Genomic DNA, 9,221 nt, shown 5'->3' on the forward strand with positions numbered 1-9,221 from the left:
AGGTTTCCCAACTTTTCTAAAAACTTAAAATAATTTTTCAGTAGATAGCTTTTTTCATCTTTTTTATTCTAAATGCAATTAGATATATTGTAGCGAAAACTTCTTTAGCCATTGAAAAAGGATGATTGACAAGTGAAGTATCCAGCAACAATTTGAAATTAATCTTTTTTCGAGTGACAGGATGTCTCAGACGTCATGTGTATAATATGTGTTATTGGCAGGGTATATATAATCTTTGTGTGTATACGCACACACACTCATACATGCATAAAATATACACACTTGAACACCCTTCCCCCTTTTTGAAACAAAAATGAGCTCATTCTATCATGTACTTATCTGTGAAGCATTCTTTGGCTTCCATTTGAATCACTGGTGTCCCTGGGTGTGGTTCACAGTGTCAGGGTCAGTAGTTTGCCTGTCATATGTATCATTTTGACTCAGTTGTCCTTTGTCTCAAGATCTCGTCTAGAGCCTAAGATACTATATTTAAAGAAAAGAATAATCATTTCAGACCGTTTGTATTTGCTTCAAGTTCGTGGACCCCTGTTTTTTACCCTACCCTGTTTTATAAATATAAATACTTTTTATTGTTATGTAATTAATACATGTACGTAGTTAAAAATTTCGAGTAATATACAAAGCTCAGAATGGAAAGCAGCATTTTCCTATGCCATTCCACCCCACCCGAGTCCATCTCCGCAAACTGTTCTAGGAGTTTCTGCTGGTATTTCTCTCCATCTTTTAAAAAATAGATATATTCTGCTACAGCTTCATTTATTGGCTTTATTCATTATCTATTAACTTGTTTATTACGGAAGATGAGAGTTTTGTACTCTCACCTCACCCTGTGAGTTACCTTTACCTCCTCCTTTCTGTCCTCCTAGTATAGTAATGTTTCTTTGCTGTTAAATTTTATACTCAGTCGTTTTTTTGTCTTGGATTTTTTGGTGAGGAAGATTGACCCTGAGGTCACATCCATTGCCAGTCTTCCTCTTTTTGCTGAGGAGGATCGTCGCTGAGCTGTCTGTGCCAGTCTTCCTGTGTTTTGTGTGTGGGACACCATCACAGCATGGCTTGACGAGCAGTGTGTGGGTCCGCAGCTGGGGTCTGAAACCATGAACCCCGGGCCGCCAAAGTGGAGCACGCAAACTTAACCACTATGCCAGCCCGGTGTCTGTTTAATGTATGACTTTTATCCACTGGTTAGCTAACTAGTAGTGTGTTATGATTACATTTTTTTTTCCTGTGCAACTTTTTGTTTTTCCTAAAATTAACACATTTTCCACAGGATTGTAAAACCTCTTTATTTTCCATTTGTTCAACCACAGTCGGGTTTTATGTTCTATTTTTGTTGCCTCCTGAAGATACATCTTTGGGGCCCTATCCTTTTCTTCCAGGCTGGCTGGTTACTGGCTGGGTGTGCTGTATCGCCGTCCTTCCGGGGCTTCCATCTGCTTCTCTTGGTCCCATCGTTTGTGTCCTGGAGCTTTTGTGGCTTATTCTCTCATTTTGGTGAGCCCCGCTTCTAGGGGCATTCCGTGAAAAGGTCCTTGGGAGGTGACATTTTGCGATCTCCCATGTCAGAAAGCATCTGTTGCCTCCTGTTTCACTGATGGTTTGGCTGAGTTTCCCATTCTAGGTTCAAAGCAACTTTCCCCTCAGAATTCTTACAGCATCTCTTAGTTTTCAGTGTTGCTGAGGAGAAGTCACCCCAATTGTCAGTCCATTGACAATTCTTTTCTCTGCAAGAGGTTGGGGTTTTCTCTTTATTTCTGGAGTTTTCTAATTTCCCTCTGATAATCTTTGATGTGTCTTTTTTTTCATTCATTGTGGTAATTATTCATGTCCTTCATCTTGGAATGTTCTCCAGTCCTTCAGTGTTTTGTTTCCTTCATAATTTCCTCCCATTTCCTCCCTTCCTCCTCCTCCTTTCTCTCTTTCTGGAATATCTGTTATTCAAATGTTGGACCTCAGACATTTATCCTCCTATTTTCTCTGTGTTACGTCTTTTTGCTTTGGGGATTCTGAGGGATTTCCTTAACTATCTTCCAACCCTTCTGTTAATCTTTTTTTGCTGTCATTTTTAATTTCCAAAAGATTTTATGTATTCTCTGGTCCTTTTGTTTTTAAGGACCCTGTTCTTGGTTCATTGATTCAGTATGTTATCTTTCTCGGGGTATTCTTTTTAATATTTTTTAATGTTATTCTATCCCTTTATTCGACCCTCTGCATTGTCCCTTTCTTTCAGGTTCTTCAGTTTTCAGTTTTTTTGATTTGGTCTCTCTTTCATTTTCAGGGATTCTCAATTATCTGATAATCCTTTGTTAGGAAAATATAACATCAAAATTTGTGGGATGCAGGTTAAGCGTTACTTATAGGCAAATCTATAGTCTTAAGTGCAAGGCAAGGAAAGAGTGTAAGGATTGACTGGGAGAAATAAAACGAATTCAGTCTATGTGATTGTCCACTTAGAAAATGCAAAAGGATCCACAGACAAACCAGTGCTGTTAGTGTCTTTAGTGATGTCACTGGAGGTGACGTCGATGTACAAAACTCAACTGTATTTGTGTGAGCTAGCAACACATGAGATAGTGTTTAATGAAGATACCATTTACAGTATAAAAAAAGCCATTAGATGCCTAGGAATTAGTTTAATGAAAGATGTGCAAGAGCTCTACCCAGAAAGACTGCAAAACATTCCTGAAATTTTTTAAAGATCTCTATAGGAGTAGTATACCATGTTTATGATTTAAAACAATGTTGTTCAACTGTCAATTCTTGTCAAATTGATACAGATCCAAGCAGTCCCGATCAAGGTGCCAATGTTTTGGGTGAGGAGGTAAGGTGGGGGTTAGCAACTTTTATGGGAACGTAGAGAGCCAAAAATAGCAAAGAACATCTTAAAGCAAAAGAGCAAAGTTAGAAGACTGCACCACCAGATAGCAAGCCTTGTTACAGAGCTCCCGCAATTGAAAGAGTGATGCTAGCACAAGGACGGACAAAGAGACCCATGGAATACTGTCCAGAAATAGACTCGAGCACATAGAAATGTGTTGTTCATGACAAAGGTGTCACTGCAATGCAATAAAGAAAGGGTGGTCTTTTCAATAAATGTGGAATCAATTGGCTATCCATCCACGTTATAGGGGAGAAAGAAGGAATCTTGATCCATCACACCATGCACAAACATTAATTCCAGATGGATGTTTAGGTTTCTAAATATGAAAGGTAAAACAAAGCTTCTAGAAGACAGCATGGGAGAATCTTCCTGATTTTGCTGGACAAAGACTTAGTAAATAAGACACGCAAAACACTATCTGTAAAGGAAGATTGATTAATTGGACTGCATTAATATTAGGAACTTCTATCATCAAAATACACCAGTAGGAGAGTCAGAGGACAATCCACAGAGTTTGTAATACATGCATTCGACAAAGTATACCCTGAGTACATAAATAACTTCTACATATCAGTAAAAAAAGATAATCCGGTTACAAAAGGACAACTTGAACACAAGCTCCACAAAAGAATATATCCAAACTAAAAGTGCTCAATATCGTGTTATCCAAGGAATGCAAATTAAACAATGTTTAGCTTATTAGACATGTTTAATTTATTAGTAACTTATTAGTTTATTAACCCTAGATACACAAAAAATGGCTAAAACAAAACAAAAATCCAGCAACAACAAAAGAAACCAAATGAACTCCAGATGATGCCAAGTGCTGTAAGTCTGTGAAGCACCTGGCCGCATTTATCACTTAATGCTCCTGCTCTTTTGGCAGTTGCCAGTGATGTCCTAATTTACACGGGCCAAAAGTCGTCTGCCTTTAACTTGATCTCTGCACTTCTTTCCCCTCACCTGTTCTCTGTTTGTAAAATCACACTTTTAAATTTCTCCTCTTGGTCCACTTCTTAGTCTCCTTTGCCAACTTTTCTTTCTCTGGTAATGCCACTGTCCTACAGGTGCCATCCTTAGTCCTCTCTTCTGTCCAGTCGCTCAGGAAACTCCTGCCTGCCCGTGGCTTCATCTATCACATCCATTCTCCTGACTCCCAAATCTTCACGTAGGCCCATGTTTCCTGTCTGAGTTCTGCTACGACCGTAAACCATGCGGGCGGAAGGAGTATGATCTGACAAGGCTCCGAGGAGTGCAGGGAAGAGCAAGTGTTTGGCTGAAGTCTACAATGGGTATGTTAGGTGGGACCATCGTGTGGAAAACTTGGTCAAGACAAATTGGAGATGGGGTCTGGGGGGAAGGGAACTTCAAATGTAACAGGTCCTGATTTGAGAGGGGGTGGAGAGGGATGCATACAGGAGAGTGGCAAAAAAGTTTCTGGGCAAAAAATTCGTTTGGTTAGAGACATGTCAAGCTGATAAAAACAGAGGGCTTCCCAGAAGTAACCGATTTCTCTCAAGTAGCCAACTCACCCAGCCACTCACTCCCCGACCCCCACAAACCTCAGAGGGGTTGTAGTAGAATTCGATGTGTTAAAATTGAAACGTTGCTTTGAGTCATCCGTTTGTCACCTGGTGAGCCTGATTTGAAAATTATCGTCCCAGCCTTTTTATTTCCACAGATTAACACTAGGTGGCAAACTACACATAGGGAATTATCTTATGTTAAGCATTTTGACTTCTGAAACATTTTCTTTTCCCTCCAAATAACCTCATTAGCCAATATTTGTTTAATAATTGTTGAGTATTATTAATATTAAGTATTAATATTTAATAAGTATTAAGACATGGGTACTTTTTCATAAATTGAATTAGTCTATATTGTGGGTCAACTCTTACTCCCTTCAGCAGAGCCATAGATACCTAGTATATATTATGGCCTGGATTTTAGTCATCCGCCAGTTTTAGGTTTAAAAAGAGGTTCTTTAATTATAAACATAAATAAAATGAAATGTTTTTCTTTTGTTATCATACTTGAGAACCCCTCTACCAGTAAATTTCAACGTCCCTGTCAGTTGACCCACTAATGGAAAATGATTACAAATGTCCTGCTTGCCCTCCTTAGGGAGCTCGTCCATCCATCTCCAGCACTTGGACAGTATTATCTGCCCACTTTTCCTGTTCCTTAGAAACAGCATTGGCCTGGATGATGGAGATACAGAGGTGGGTGGGATATGTGAGGAGCAACATAAGAGAAGTATGTTAATGTGGTCATTGATTCAGGACCTAACAAGCGGCAAAGGATCTTCACATTCCTGACCTCCAAGTGGCAGCAATGGGTCCAGCCCCCTCTAAGGTGACATACCCAGGGCAGCCAGGACAGGGTACTCTCGAGCTGCTTGGGCTTTTCCAGGAAGCACTGGGGTTCTCCATTCTAAATTTCCTTCACTACTTTAGGGTTTCAAGTGTTAAACAATTATTTGACCTTGCACATGATGAAAGATGACTGGAGAGATTTAGAGGCTCAAGGAATCTTTCTAAATGCCAATACATGATCACCAGCCTAATGGCTCCCCAGTTGTCTTGGGATACAGTCTAAATTCCTTACTGTGGATTAGAAGACCATTGAAGAGCTTGCCCCCTCTCCGTCTTTCTCAACCGTATCACCCTCAGTTTCACGTACACCATGTAGAGGTCAGATTGAATTTCTCTCAGCTTCAGCAACATACCTTCTTGTGTCTCATGAATGTTCACAAGATGGGAAGTTTTTTGTTAACATTCTCTCTCACCTCCCATTTGGAACCCCATCTCAATCCATGCTTAACCCACCTTCACTTGTTTAACTTCTACGTACATTTTAGGTTTTAGCTTCCATGTGACTTCCTCCAAGAAGCCTTCCCTGACCACCCAAGTATGGTTTTGTTTCCTCTCTGGAGTGTTCTACATTTCCTCGTTCAGACTACTTACCACACCATGTTATAATCACCTCTTTTCTTGCCTGTAAAGATGAGACTGCAAACACCGTGGAGGCAGGCTTGCTTATTCTTGTATTCTCACTCTCTGGCTCAGGGCTTGGCAAATATCAAGTCCTCTACAGACGTTTATTGAATAAGTGAGTGAGGCCTCAATATCTCATAGCATCCCTTTTATGCCATTTTGTACCAAGATTTGAGAGCAGTAACTTTATGCACACCTGCAGATAATAAATTGTCTAAAACCAGCACAAATTGTCCCTTTCCTAGAAAACCGAAAGACCATCTTATCTAGTTCTCGATTGATTTAGAAAACAAAATATCCATGAAGCTCCAAAGTCTTGTGGATTCACTGTAGATTCAAGGTGACAAGATGTGAGATGTGAAAAATCTAATGAAGTTTGTCTCTTTTACTACAAAATTGAAATGAACGAAACTTTACATGATCAGGCAGAGTTCGTGTGTATTGTGACCTTTACGACATTGAGAACTTTGGACGATTTGGGTCCACGAGAACAGGTTTAGGTCTTCCCAAAGAGCAGTTCCATAAGGATGAGCTCTTAATTTTTCTTAATTTTTGGCTCCGTGTAAAGATAACGGGCTTGAGTAGATAGAAAATCCTTTTTAGTTCCTATCTTGGGTCGAGCTGAACTAGCAAAAATCAAATTCCTGGATAACATTATTATGTTTTTTGTCCTCTTTACCAAATCCCAACATAATTACTTTCACATAACTATGTGAAAGCCTATTTTAAAGTTATAAGCAATGGCCCATGAACCTCTGAGACTCATCTTGAATGTCTGTAAGAATGTTTTGTATTTCACAAGATTCTCTTTGTCATTCTCTAGAATAAATTCCTCTATGATCTTAATATCAAAAGTAATTGTTCTTGTCTTGGGAATTTGGTTGGTTTTTATCTGAGAGATCAATGGGAATGTGTTAAAATTACAAATCCTAGGATCTCAGCCCAGATCTACAGAATTTGAAATTCTCTCAGTGAGGCCTGAGTGATTCTACTTTTTATAAGCTCTTCAGATGACTCAGATGCAAATAAAAGATTGGGAATCCCTCTGATAGACGAGAATTATATAAGTGACTAGATTTCTCTTCAAATTCAGCCACTGGATAGATTAGAGGCAGATTTATGGTTCACCGGTAGCACGTTGTATAAGATCATCATGTTATGACTTTTAATTCTTTTCCTGTCTCCCCACGTTTTCATCTTTGGTTTATTTTTATTTCTTTTTTCACCCCACTTCTAATTTAAATTCTTGTCATATGACGTATCCACATAAGCCATCTTAAATCTTTTTGGAACATCACAAGAAACAAACAGCTAGATAGCCAGACAAATACATAAATAATTATTGCACTCAGCTTCTGTAGAGAAAAAGTATTCTTGGCAATTGGTGCAGAGTAAGCACTTTTGGCTGACCTAAAGAACGCCCTGTGTGTGTGGGTGTGTGAGTGTGTGTGGGCGTGCATGCTGGAGGAAAGGGGAGAGGAGGTCATGCATGCGGATTAGGAAACTATTGTACTTCTGTTTATCAGTGAAAGATTTTTTAATTTTTCTGTCAAAAAACAATTGTATTTCGTTGTTGCTCTTCATTAAATTCACGGTTTATGTACCGGCCAGAAAACTCACATCTGAAACAGTGACATGGATGTTTTGATGGCACTGCCCTTTCCCCTCCGTTGTGCCCTTTCTTACTTGGCCCCAAACCTTTCCACCTTAATCCTTGTCTTGTCTTTGGTTCCTTGCAAGCTAATCCCCATGAAGGCATTAATTTATAGGAGCTTTACAGAGTGATTCTCAGAATTACTGGGAGTGAAGAAGGCCCCTAGATTGTCTTGATACGTTTCAGTAAGAGGAAATGTAATCTCTGCTCTTCTATCAGTAGTACAACCACCATGCTTTTCAAAATCACTATAAATGGCGTTAAGCCTGGGAATTATACCACATGGGTAACTGTATGCTTTATGTATCTGAATGACGGGTCAGGTGTCTGTGGCTGGGAGAACCAGATTTTCTTCTCTTGTTTTACTCTCTTCAGTCATTCCCAGGAGGAAGCTCCGGTGAGACCACAGTTTGAGACATGTCAGCTAAATGACCTCAGGGAGTCATTGCGGGCATGCAGCCTGACACCAGCTCTCTGTCCTAGAAACCAGGCTTGAGGCTCTTGGGCTTCACTGCAGTTGCTGGATTTTCACTTTTTGGATATCTACTTGTCACCTGGCTCCATCTGTTCTAAAATATAAGTGACAGCTCAGCTTCAACATAGCAAGATCAACTTTATAATAATTGGGTAAGAATTGGGTCATTTTGGTTCAGCTGAAAACCCTAGCATCTGATAAATCTCTTGGGGAGGGGGGAATTTCTCCTTCTACTCCTCTTGAGTTCTAATGGCTGGACGAATAATAAAATTGGCACAGGACCACATTAATATGAGAAAAACCAATTTAATACATATATATTGGAGATCGTAAAAAATGATACTCTCCAAGATGGGCAAAGCAGGGCTGCTTTTATTTAAATCTTTTACACAAAGAAACAATAAACTTGTGAGGAATTGACAGGACAAAGAAACTTGGGTTTGGTGCTGGCCTGGTGGCGCAGCGGTGAAGTTCGCATGTTCCGCTTCTCAGAGGCCCAGGGTTTGCCAGTTTGGATCCCAGGTGCAGACATGGGACTGGTTGGCAAGCCATGCTGTGGTAGGCGTCCCACATATAAAGTGGAGGAAGATGGGCATGGATGTTAGCTCAGGGCCAGTCTTCCTCAGCTAAAAAAGGATTGGTAGCAGTTAGCTAAGGGCTAATCTTCCTCAAAAAAAAAAAATAAGAAACTTGGATTTGGGGTATGTAATTAATGAGGAATTTGAGCAGAGTTTAGGCTTAACGTAGTAAGTTAGTAAAAGCAACAAGGTTTATTTATATAGGCTTCTTGGCCCTGAATTTCCTGGCTCTGGTGATAAGGATGTGTCTATCTCCTGGTGTGGGGAGGGTATCTTTCACATGGAAGATTTATTTCCTGCTTTCAGGGGGAAGAGAGAGAAGATGGTCAAAATGTTACTAAGTCAAAACAAGTAACCTTAATTCAAAATAATCAATATGCCAATGCAGGATATTTTGGGGTAGCCTGCCCTGGGCCCCAACAAATCTAATTGGAAAATGTTATTCAGTGCTCTGTAGGTTAACACAGTGCTTGTCAAACTGTTACTAAATTTTGAGATAAGTATTAAGCAAAGGAATCCACCTAAAGACAAGGGTCTTCAGTTCAACCAAAACTCTGAGCACCTATTTTGTGTAAGGTATGGGCCAGGCATTTCAGGGACCTGGAGATGGGAAGAC

This window comes from Equus asinus, chromosome 12 (genome assembly GCF_041296235.1).
Source record: "Equus asinus isolate D_3611 breed Donkey chromosome 12, EquAss-T2T_v2, whole genome shotgun sequence".
Lineage (NCBI taxonomy): Eukaryota > Metazoa > Chordata > Mammalia > Perissodactyla > Equidae > Equus > Equus asinus.